The sequence below is a fragment of the Gossypium hirsutum genome, chromosome A03, assembly GCF_007990345.1.
Source record: "Gossypium hirsutum isolate 1008001.06 chromosome A03, Gossypium_hirsutum_v2.1, whole genome shotgun sequence".
Taxonomy (NCBI): Eukaryota; Viridiplantae; Streptophyta; class Magnoliopsida; order Malvales; family Malvaceae; genus Gossypium; species Gossypium hirsutum.
In genome coordinates, this window is record NC_053426.1 from 100,989,030 (window position 1) to 101,000,874 (window position 11,845).

General features: G+C 33.7%; 1 non-coding gene across 1 annotated transcript; it reads left to right on the forward strand.

The window, feature by feature from the left end:
• The first annotated feature begins 1,234 nt into the window (after positions 1-1,234).
• LOC121225358 (small nucleolar RNA R71) lies at positions 1,235-1,341 on the forward strand. The gene has a single exon (XR_005923228.1). It is a non-coding gene; the product is annotated as a small nucleolar RNA R71 (small nucleolar RNA).
• Positions 1,342-11,845: the final 10,504 nt, after the last annotated feature.

Consider the following 11,845-nt stretch of genomic DNA (forward strand, 5'->3'; position numbering starts at 1 on the left):
AAAGGATACTTAGGGAGGAAGAAAGCAATCCAAAGCCTATATAAACACCCTAAGTATGACTTAGTAAGGGGGCCCTCTCTCTAGAACTTTTCTAGAGTACAAAACCACACGCCAGAAATTACTTGAAGAAAGCCAGATGATCCATCCCAAAAGCCGGAGTTACTCCAAGACTGAAGATCTCTCTCAGAATTCCTTCATGGGTTTTAGAGTTTTCTTTATTTTTTGTTATTTTCATACTTTTGAGATGTACTCTTATTTTATTATAAACTAAACCCCTTAGATAACTAAGGGGGTTGAAACCTATGATGGTTCTTGTTGTTATTATCTGAACTGTATGATAAATACTTGATTTGTTCTTAATTATGTATTTTAATGCTTGAGTTAATATTCTGGGTATTAATTCATGATTTGATGTGCTTATGCAGAGGAGCAAAAGTCCCTGTCTAAGAGTAGACTTGGCATAATTAAGAAGAGTTGATCGAACGCCTAGAAATAGGGTTACGAGATTTTGTCGAATTAGGGTGAAACCTTATATGGGAGTCTATAGACTGATTTACTGCTTCCCTAGGGGTTTTAATTAAGAAAGAAATTTCGATTAATTCAACTGAGGGTTAGGTGTTATTAGTCTCGAAAGAGATAATAATATAGGTCAGGGAGTCTCACGGATCAAGTCAAGTGAATAAATCGTCTGGTTCAGAGTCAGATAACAAGTGAAATCTAGGTGGATTCCTCCTTGGGTGTCGTCTTTATCAATTACTTTTCTTCAAGTATTTTTCAAAATTCTCTCTTTGCTTTAGTTTAATTAGTTAATTAGTTTAATAAACAACCCCTCCTTCTTTCTAGGTTAAATAATAAAAAGATAGTTATTACTAGTACTTTTGGTTCCCTTGGGTATGATATCCCGGTCTTGCCATTACTATACTATTGTTCGATAGGTGTGCTTGCCTTTTTGTCGTGATAATAGTTAGTTTAGGTTTGATCTTCATTATAAATATTTATTACTTGTTATGAATCACGTGATCAAACCACGTCGAGGTTGAAGACACCGGCTGCTTTCGTTGGCTTTATTCTCATAACTTGCCACTGATAGTTATTCAGTGACTTCTTCTCAATAAATTCGTACGCCACCTCAGGTGTCTTATTATTGATAGATCCTCTAGCGGTTGCATCAATCATCTGCTGAGTCGAACGATTCAGGCCATTATGGAATGTTTGAACCTGTAGCCAAAGCGGTAACCCATAGTGATGGCATCTTCTCAAAAGGTCCTTGTATCTCTCCCATGCATTGTAGAGTGTTTCTAAATCCATCTGCACAAAAGAAGAGATATCATTACGTAATTTGGCTATTTTAGTCGGTGGAAAATATTTTAATAAAAAATTTTCGGTCATTTGTTCCCAAATAGTGATTGACCCTCGTGGTAACGAGTTCAACCACTGTTTAGCCTTATTTCTTAATGAAAAGGAAAACAACTGAAGACGTATGGCATCATCAGAAACGCCATTAATTTTAAATGTATCGCAAAATTCTAGGAAATTTGCCAAGTGAGTGTTTGGATCCTCATCCTGCAAACGATCAAACTGAACAAATTGTTGTATCATTTGAATAGTGATAGGTTTTAGTTCAAAATTATTCACAATAATAGCAGACCTAACAATACTTGACTCAGTTTCTGTTAAAGTAGGTTTAGCATAATCATACAAAGTACGAGGAACATGATTTTGATTTGCTAGTTCAATGGTTATCGCAGGAGGTAGCTAATTGTCTTGATTTTCAGCCATCTCCTCGGTCATAGTTGAGATATCGTCCTCTTGCTCTTCCTCTGTGTATCTTAGGCTTCGCCTTATTTCTCTTCGGTTTCTACGAGCTGTACGATCAATTTTTTTGTCAAAAAGTAGTGGTCCTGACGGGTTTCTTCTAGTCATAAACTATAAAAACCTGCCAAGAGAAAGAAAAGAAAAATTAATAAATAATAATAAAAAAAAAATAAAATTAACTTGCAAGAAAAATAAATGGCTAAAGTAATAAAAATTGAGTGTTCCTAATATCTTAGTTCCCCGGTAACGGCACCAAAAACTTGATTGTGATTTTGTGTGATAAGTTTTATAAATTTAATTAATCGTTCTTGAAGCTAACTATTATCACGATGTAAGCAAGTGTACCTATCGAACAGTAGTATAGTTTTAGCAAGACCGGATTGTCGAATCTAAAGGAACTAAAAGTACTAGTAATAACTGTCTTTTTGTTATCTAGCCTAAGAATAAGGGGGTTTGTTTTAACTAACTAGTTAACTAAACTAAGAATTCACAGAAAATAGAATTGGGGGATTACTTTTTGGAAAATGATTGAATTAAGACAATACCTAAGGAAGAATCCACCTAGACTTCACTTGTTATTCTGACTCCGAATCGGACGATTTATTCATTTAACTTGTTCCGTAGAGATCCCTAAGTTATGTTATTATCCCTGCTCAAGACTAATAACGTCTAATCCCTAGATTGAATAATTGAGACTTTTCTCTAATTAACACCCTAGGGTTGCATTAACTTGATCTATGGATCCCCTTAATAGGTTTCACCCTAATCCGGCAAAATCTTGTCACCCTATCTCTAGGCGAGCAATCAACTCCACTTAATTATGACAATTGTACTCTTAGACAGGGTCTATTCCTCCTCTGAATAAGAGCTTAACTTGAATCAGTATCCTGGAATATCAAAACAAGAATTAAGAACACAAAATTAGGAACAAGTCAAATATTTATCATACAATTCAAAAAATAATAGCAAGATTCGTCTTGCAACACGACTAAGTTACACGACCATGTGTATATTATGAGAGGAATGTATTTGGAACCACACAGTTCTCAAAAATTACATAGCTTGGCAACACGATCGTGTGATCAACACAGCCTGGATACACGATGTAAAAAAAAATCTGATTTGGAAATTAGTTTCTTACAAAGCAAAAAAATTAAAATTTTCAAAATCGACACAGTTTATGATATTTGTAGCAATAAGCTTTAGACCAAAATTGTACCAGTGTTTTCAGATAAGCAAATTCAGTGTTTTCTCCACTATTCTCATACCATGAATTGTTTCAAGTATGGGCTCGAACTAATTTAATCAAAACACAAAACTAGAAAATGTTTTCTTTTCCATTTGGGGTGAAAATAAAAAAATCTCTTTTTTTTAATAGAAACCGATAGAATTATTATTCTGGAATAATATATTTAATAGATGAGAATAAAGAATAATATATTTAATAGATGAGAATAAATTCTATCTATTTTTTGGCAGAGTAACAATCTCTCAAAGTTAAGTAAATACTCCTACTAGTGTAATCTATTTATAGGAAAAGAAGGTAGAACCCTTGTTAAGTTGTATTGATTTCTTTCAAACAGAAAAATAATTTCCTACTTAGAGTATGGTGGATGAAACGCCCTAGTTCTAGCTAGGATTGCCACCCTGTTCATGTTAAATGAGGAGATTTTGAGCCTTTCTCATATCGGGTTCAATTATAAGTATTTTCTAGACTTTTTGGCCTAGTACAATTCTATTTTTCTATTTCCCAAAATAAAATTTAGTATATTTATATTAAATAATTTTTTCATCCCAATTTTACCCCTGATAAAATTATAACGATTTTACCACTAGTAAAATTTTGAGAAAATATGTTTAATATTTAACTACTCAACATGTTTACTATGACCGATCATTTCTGAGTAATCCATGTACATTTGCAAATGAATATTTCACATTTTCATTTCTATTTCCAATTCCATTTTGAGAAATCCACATTCATTTCCAAATGATTCCATTTCTCAATTTCGGAGAAAGCCATAATCATTTTTTAATGTTTTCCATTTCTTTCTTTTTATTCATTTTTTTCATTTTAATTCAAACATGAAATTCATTTATGTTTTAAATGAGTTAGCGGAGAAACCAATTGGACATATGTAATTAAGGCTTAAATGATCTATAATTAAGTTTTGAATTTCCGCATATTAATTATAAACTCATTTAGTCATGAAGTCAATCCATTATAGTATCGAGACTAAGCTCTCCCTAACAACATATCATTACGAAAGCAACTACTCATAAGTATGTTACTCTAATAGGATATCATTGATCTCTTTTTGGATAATATTCGCTCTCCCGATATGATCATATTTTTTCTAATGATAATCATTATTCCTTTATGAAAAGTTGATCACTATCAAATAGTAATTTCAATGTGAGGATATTATTTACCCATGTTTCAGGCTATTAATTCCACTATTTTGAATCACACTACATACTATAAAAGTCGTAAACCCAACCCACCAGCTTTGGGTTGAATCAAAGTTCTGCTTGAATCAAAGTGTATGAGTCACGTATGCATAGTCCATCATCCACTTAGGATTTAGGCATGCAACGCTATGAACATCACAAGTGAATAAATCCATATAAAGAATCAGGATCTATTCTTCTTGGTTCTTATTCGATGTACTGTTAGTCCAGTCAATCATATCTAAGTTTCTATCTTCTGGGAGTCATTCGCTCCGTTGCCCAAGATAAAGAATCGCTCCAATTGGACTTGATAGACAACATATTAGTCTTTCAATTGGTTTGCTCATTTCCAATTAAAGTAAGGAGATGTTTAGGTTCATCTATTAATACAATTTGTCTTTCTGTATTACGATTAGACTACATAATTCTTCTTAGTATTAGTTAAACATTAGACTACCAGTGAGCAACATTTGTTTCCATTTAGCTTTGAGTGCAAAAACCATTTGAGGACAATAATACAAAGTATATTAATTGTAATCAATGAATTTGTTTTATTAACTAATTTGTTAAAAAATACTAGTTTACAAACGAATATACTACACTCAAGGCACTAGATCCAACACACGACTGTGTGAGTACTTGATTGAAATTTTTATTTTTATTTTTACGAAAGGCACGTGACCAAGTGAAACCTAAACGGCTTGGCAACATGACCATTTGAAAATTGGAAATGTGATAAATTTGGAACAACACGGTTTCGAAAGTTACAAAGCCCGGTGACATGGTTTTATGATCGATATGGCCTAGATACACGATCATGTGAAGACTGTGAATGAAGGTATTAAAAGCCACAAGGCTCCCGAGAGTTACATAGTTTAGGGACACGGTCGAGTCCCTAGTGCCCAGAACACATCGTTTGTTTAATTTTTTTCCTTCCACTCAACAACCCTTTTGCTCTCGTGTCATCTTCTCATCACCACCCATCTACACCGTCGGCTGTTCACCATCATTTCTGACTATCGTTTTCTCTTTTGTTACTTTTACTTACTCGTGTTTATTTTATTTCATAGTTAATTGTCTGATGGATTGTTGTTAGTTGATTAATTAATTTGTTTTTTTATTTTCTTTGTTATTTTGTCTCCTCTCTTATTTTAGTTCATTTCATTTCATTTTATTTGTTGTTTCTCTGTTTTACTTGGTTTGTTGTGTTTCTCTGGTTGATGGTGGCTCACCTCCACATCACAACTAATGTTGAATAGGCTTATTCTTAGGAAGGTATTTGTATGGTTATTGGCTTGTTTATGCTAGTAGGTTCTTCTTGAGTATACATTACCGCAAATGTAACGAAAACATAAGCATAAACAAAGAAACTTCTTTGAAGGTTTTACTCCTTATTTTCATGATAGTCTTAAGCTCCGTGTGTTTCAAGTGAGTAGAAAAGTACCTAAAAAAATACTACGACGAAAAAATATGAAACATAATGTGAAAAAAAGAAAAAGAAAAAGAAAAACAATAAGTGTTAATAATTTATAACAGAACGTCTAAATAAAGGGATTCAGATTAACTTGGCCGTTCATTATTGTAACATGGTGTTCTATCTTAGTTGTCGTGACATTAGGGTTTGATGTCAGTGACATCGAGCCCAATTTTTGGCTTTTTCAATTTTTGGTTATGTCATTCTATGGTATCTACACCTGCTGTGAAAAAACAACTAAACACAAATAAGACTAATACTAAAAATAAAAAAAATAAAAAGATAAAAAAGAAACAGAATTTAAAATAGGAAATAGAAGTTCTTTAAAAACTGGGACGATCTGTGTTGCCACCATAAAAGAACTTTCAACTGGTTCTCAACACTTTGATAAAATGTTTGTTTTTCTGTCAATGTATATGAACCAGCCTATTCGGTCGATTCCAATGATGTTGTCTTATTTTCGACCGTTGCGACATCCACATTACAAGACTTTTGGTACCAAATTTGAGCCAAACCCAATTTTTTTTAGGGTATTATTGCCTCAAGCTTCCTCCCCTCCATGTCGCGTAAAGTTTTGGTCACTAGAGCTTTATTGCCCCTTTCAGATGAGAATAAATCAAGTTCATTGGTCTCTCCGACTGGCACCTTCTCTGTTATGGCCAGAAAGTCTATTAGCTTTTCTACACTTTCATTCAAGATTGGTTTAAGCTCCATGTTAGTGGTTACTTCTACTTTTACGCCAGTGGCTATATCTACTGTTATGTTTGTTTCTATGTTAATTGGATCAAAGACACCTTTGGGTATATTCAGTTAATTAATATAGTCCCCTATTCCAAATTCTTTTTTATTTCCATCATCTAAGTCCGAACAATTGCTGAGAATACAATGGTTATCATGGTTAGACTTGAGAACATCATATACGAGCTCTTTCCGTAGAGGTAATGCCTTTGATAACTTTTGGAGCATTGTCATCATTTATGTCATCTTATTTTACATGTTTGATAATATGTTGGATGTTTTGTTATTAGCTCAGTAGATTTGATTACACTTAGATGGATGTTTATTCGGCTCATGTAAGGGTTCCTCCGGATACTTGCTTTTATCTTTTGTTGTCATAACTCTCATATGCATTGTAAAGTAGCTTATCCAGATGTTTGGGCATATTTTCGAAGCTCCGTTCAACCAAATCTGTCCTCTATTATAGTTCAATCATCTTACCAAAAGGACAACTCATCTAACTCAGACTAGCTATTGTCATAAATAAATTTGTCCATGTGTGTATCTATGTTCTGGGTTGAAGGTTTGTCGGGCTCAATTGTTTCATAGGACAATATCTCTTATGGATTGCAAAGAGACTCTGTTGGGTATTCAGGCCTATCAATCTTTTTATCATCTAACTCATATAGAGGTTCATTGGAATACCTTTCTTTTCCATATTCACTATCCGAACCCTATTAGTCCTTCAAATCTCTACCTAACCAACTTGATTCTACGTCATCGTATAAATTATCCCACGCCTTGCCTTCATACCAATTGTAATCATCATTAATTGCACTCATGATTAAATTTTCTTAATCATTAAGGAAAATAACGAAATAATGAAAATGAAAGTAAATCTAGAGTAATAAATAAATAAAATTAGAACACTATCTAACTAGTTCGTCTTTTGACTAATTCTATTTACAAAGTAATTGATCCAATAACAATAATCACCATCGCAATCCTCGACAACGTAGCCAAAAATTGACCGTCTCTCGACGTACCAACGTCAAAAGTGACAATATTACAACTAAATATAGGAATTAAGGCAATGTCTACTAATATACGGGTCAAGTTGTAATTATTTTGTGTACAAAGAAAAACTTAGTAAGTATTTCAAGGATCGTACCCCAGGGATTGCAATTTGAGGAAAACTGCTATTAAGCCAATTACTTAAAATAACTAATAATCTACTCCAGTCACAATTAGTAATGTTAATTTGGAAGCAAAATAATAATAATAGTAACAATAAACTAAATCAATTGAATTAAACCTAAATTTACTTCTAAGTACATGTATATGCTTCTCCTATCCTTTATTTCGACTATGTAAGTTCCTTTAGCCTAGATCCAGTTATTTTACCTGATTAACTATTGATGTAGGGTTCTAAATAATTGGCTACTAGTTAACTTAGCAGGGCTTCTTAGCCTTTTACTAACCTAACTAGTCAGCAAGAACTACTCATTTCTAGAAGACAAAATTCAGACTAGAGCAAGGTAAGTTTTTCATGAATAGGCAGTACTGATTTTAGGTTAATTCCTTCATATATAACTTCCTAGGGTCGTCAAGCCTAGGGCTTAAGTCCTTCCTTCCCTAACCATTGATCTGCCAAGTAATGCTTGGTAAGCAATACCTATTTTGGGTTAATTTTAACTTAAATGACTCCCTAAGGTTGTCAATCCAAGGGTTTAATTGGACTCAACCAGATCCAAATCACCCAAATCAAACTTTACCATTCAATAAATTAATTAGGTTAATACAGTTGAAACACACGAAATATGTATGAAGCATAAATCGATTCTAATCTTTACACAAACATTCAATTAACAATGTTAAAGAAAGAAATATAAAGAATTGAATAAAGGAAAGATATGTTCATGGATTTATCGATGAAAACATGGCTTTGGAACAATCTCCGCTCGCAAAAGTCTCATTACGGAATAGGATCTTTTGGTTACAAGAACATAACATAAATTAAGCAAAAACGAAGAACAAAATAAAAATCTAAGAATGATTTATGTCTCCCTAAAATTCTGTGTTTAATCTGGTTACAATGGCTTTTATATAGGTTAAAATTAGAATATTAAAGTGCATAAACTATATTTGAAATACTTAGAGTTCAATTAGGAAAAATGCTCTTAATGGCCTTAAAAATGCAACTGTCACATACAGGGATTTTTAGGTGGCGCAGAAGCTGTGTCGCAACATAGGTCAATGTCGCGACACAAGAAGGGATGTGTCACAACACAACAGCCATTTTCTCCTCATGGCTTGTTTCTATTTCAATCTTTAATGTTGCAACATTGGCGTCTTGGTGTCGCGACATAGGAAGCAGTTTCAGCTTGAATATGCATCTTTAGATCCCAATTTTCCTACAAGACCATGTAACATTATTCAGATATCTAAGATGTAATAAGTACTACTAAAAATTATAAATCACTCATTCAAGCATGATAACATAAATATATACTAAGATGATTTGATGTACTATTAAAAAGCTACAATTATGTTTAAAAAGGGTTGTAAATAACAATGCAATTCGTGGTAGATCAAAGCCTGAAGGGAAAAAAGGGTGGTAACCCAGCTAAGTGTAGACACAGAAAATGAAGCATCACTAATGATTAGTGTACAAGGAAATGAATGAAGGTTTAACCAAGGTTCGCAAATAATGATCTACCATTAAGGATGTTCCATGAGTGTTTAGAAAACCCAACAAGTTGGTAATTGATCGATTGAACGCTAACTAGTCCACAAGGAATGGAATGGTTAGCCAGAACACAAATGATAAAAAGAAGGCCCCAAAAATTAGGGGGGACCTCAAAGTGACCGACTTATCTATCAAGACTATTCCTCTCTGTGGGGGAATAACTGGTGTAAGGGTATTCTCCAAATGGTTAGTTCCATGGGAACCAGATGGTAACAGAGAGAACTCATGAAACTGGATGGACACTCAATAACAGTGACTGAGTAATTCAGGCCTTAGTGGTCAACAGCAAGAGGATGTGCTACAGTTAAGGGTAAGGCAAATTATTAAGGTGAAGTATAAAGAAGTAATCTGGTCACGATTTAAACTAAGTAGGATTTAATCTGTCAAGGTGACGTGGGACCTTGTTAGTCATACCAACGGAAGAAAAGTAAACAAGTCATATTGGGTTAAGATAAGGACCTTTAAGAGAGTAAGCATGAAGGTTGTCTTAGTAAGCATACTGGTTTAAGAAGAAATCTACGATGGGAATAAATTGAAAGAAATACATTAAAAAGAAAAGAATGATAGATTCGACAGAGATGGCGAGATCATCAGTGATATTATCAAGGCCGACAGAAGGTTGGTAGAATAGCTGGAACGAAATCGTTCAACAATCTACTCACCAATGGATAAGGGTAGGAATAGGTTCAAATCCACTATAGCGATTTGAGATAAACAACCCATCAAACATGGAGTAGTTGTATTGTTATTATTTATTATAAGCATTTACTCATCCAAACACTAGTAAGTTGTGCTATGTATCTGAATAAAGAAACTCTTTGAGTTCATCTGTACTTACAAACGATTGACCTGTGGATTCAATATTCGTGGCGCAAAGAACTCAAGAAAATACAAAGTTAGATCAGGATGAGTCATGGGGCTTCGAAGAAAAGTGTCATGAACATAGGTTAAGGGTCACCTTAAAGAAAACTCGCCAAGAGGGCGATAACATTGTATCTATCTAAATTCCTCGGAGTCTGTAGTGCGAACAAAAAACATTGTTTAAAATTTAAACTGTCTATAAGATTATTTAATAGGCAATATACTATTATTTAACATAGTGAAATTTTAGTGTGAATAATAAATTGGTTCAATTGTGATGCCCGTAGTTGAATTTGATGATTGGGTCCGGTGGGTGTTACAAATTTAATGGAATCAGAGCAAAGGTTTAGGCGGTCCTCTAAACCTAAGAATTGAGAGAATTACCCCTTATGTGTATGACGATTAATCTAATTGAGTCTTTCATGACCTTATTTAATTAAGATAAAATGTGATATGGATGAGTACATTCACCGAGATTGGTGGATGACGATAATCGTAGAAATAGATGATTTAGAAGACGAGCACAATGAAAGTATAATTAAAGTAAAGGTGAGTAGATACATTGATTAAAAAGTACTAGTATTGGATAATGGAAAAATATTTTTAAAACAGAGATACAAAAAAGGTAAAATATTGTAGTCTGCTGGGTGAGGTTTAAGCTTTGTATCGGATGAATCTTCTAACAAAATGTAAGGGTTGCGAATTTGAAACCAGACAGGGAAGACCCTTGTGATGGGTCAGTCTTGGAGTAGAAAAATGAGGTATGGAGGAAAGTACACTTGAATATCAAACTAGGTGTCTACAGTGTCAACTTTGACGGCTTAGAAACCCCCCATTTTGCAAGTGCATCTTTTCACCAGAGCATAACTTAACCCTCCAAGTAAGGAGAGTACAGAAGAACCCTACCACTGGCTGACGGACTAGTTCGAAATTAGGGAGCTGTATATGACGTCCACCAGGATAGGTGGCCCTCTCTGGTTCAACCCGCCTAACTTCCCTTCCACTTTGCAGAATGGTCAAGGATTTATTTTCCTACCCCATCAATAGTGGAAGAAAATTAAATAGGACTGTTGAAGCAGAGTATTAGGCCACTAACATGCAAAGTGAGGGAGAGGTGAGCGACACTGATGTGGTCTCCCCACGAAGTTATAAAAAGAACTGGATTGAGCGACATTTTAGAGAAGAATGGGGAGGTTGAGGAAATGGACTCCCTATGTACTTAAGGCAAATCCTCGGTATATTCTTGGCTATCTAAAAACAAAGAAAGCATGTATTCTATTGGAAAAACAAGTTTTAAGTTTTTTCCAAAACAAGATCGTGGTTATGATATCTAAAATAATAAACACTTAATCAAAATTATACCTTTTCTATTCGTCCAGGATGAGCACTTCGATCGAGTAATCTTCTCTGTGATCCTCAAGCTCAGGTCTATCGAGTGTGGCCTCGTTTCGAATCAGAAAATTTTTCACAAAAATTTCTAGTGGGGTAATTTTACAATTTCTCTAAACTTTTGGGTCAAGTTGTAAATTAGAAAAAATATCTCTAGAAATTTTCTGAAATAATCTCTTGAGAGAATTTTCTCTCTACAAATTTCTCTTGAATTCAAGTGTGTGTAAATAATGACTCAAGGCTCTCTTTATATATGGAGAGTTTAGAGAGTTCAACTATGATTAAACTTAATCACTTTAATATTAAATTAATATAATATTTATCAAGATAAATATTAAATTAAATTTAATATTAAATCTTATTAAAATAATAGAATATTTATCTACAAG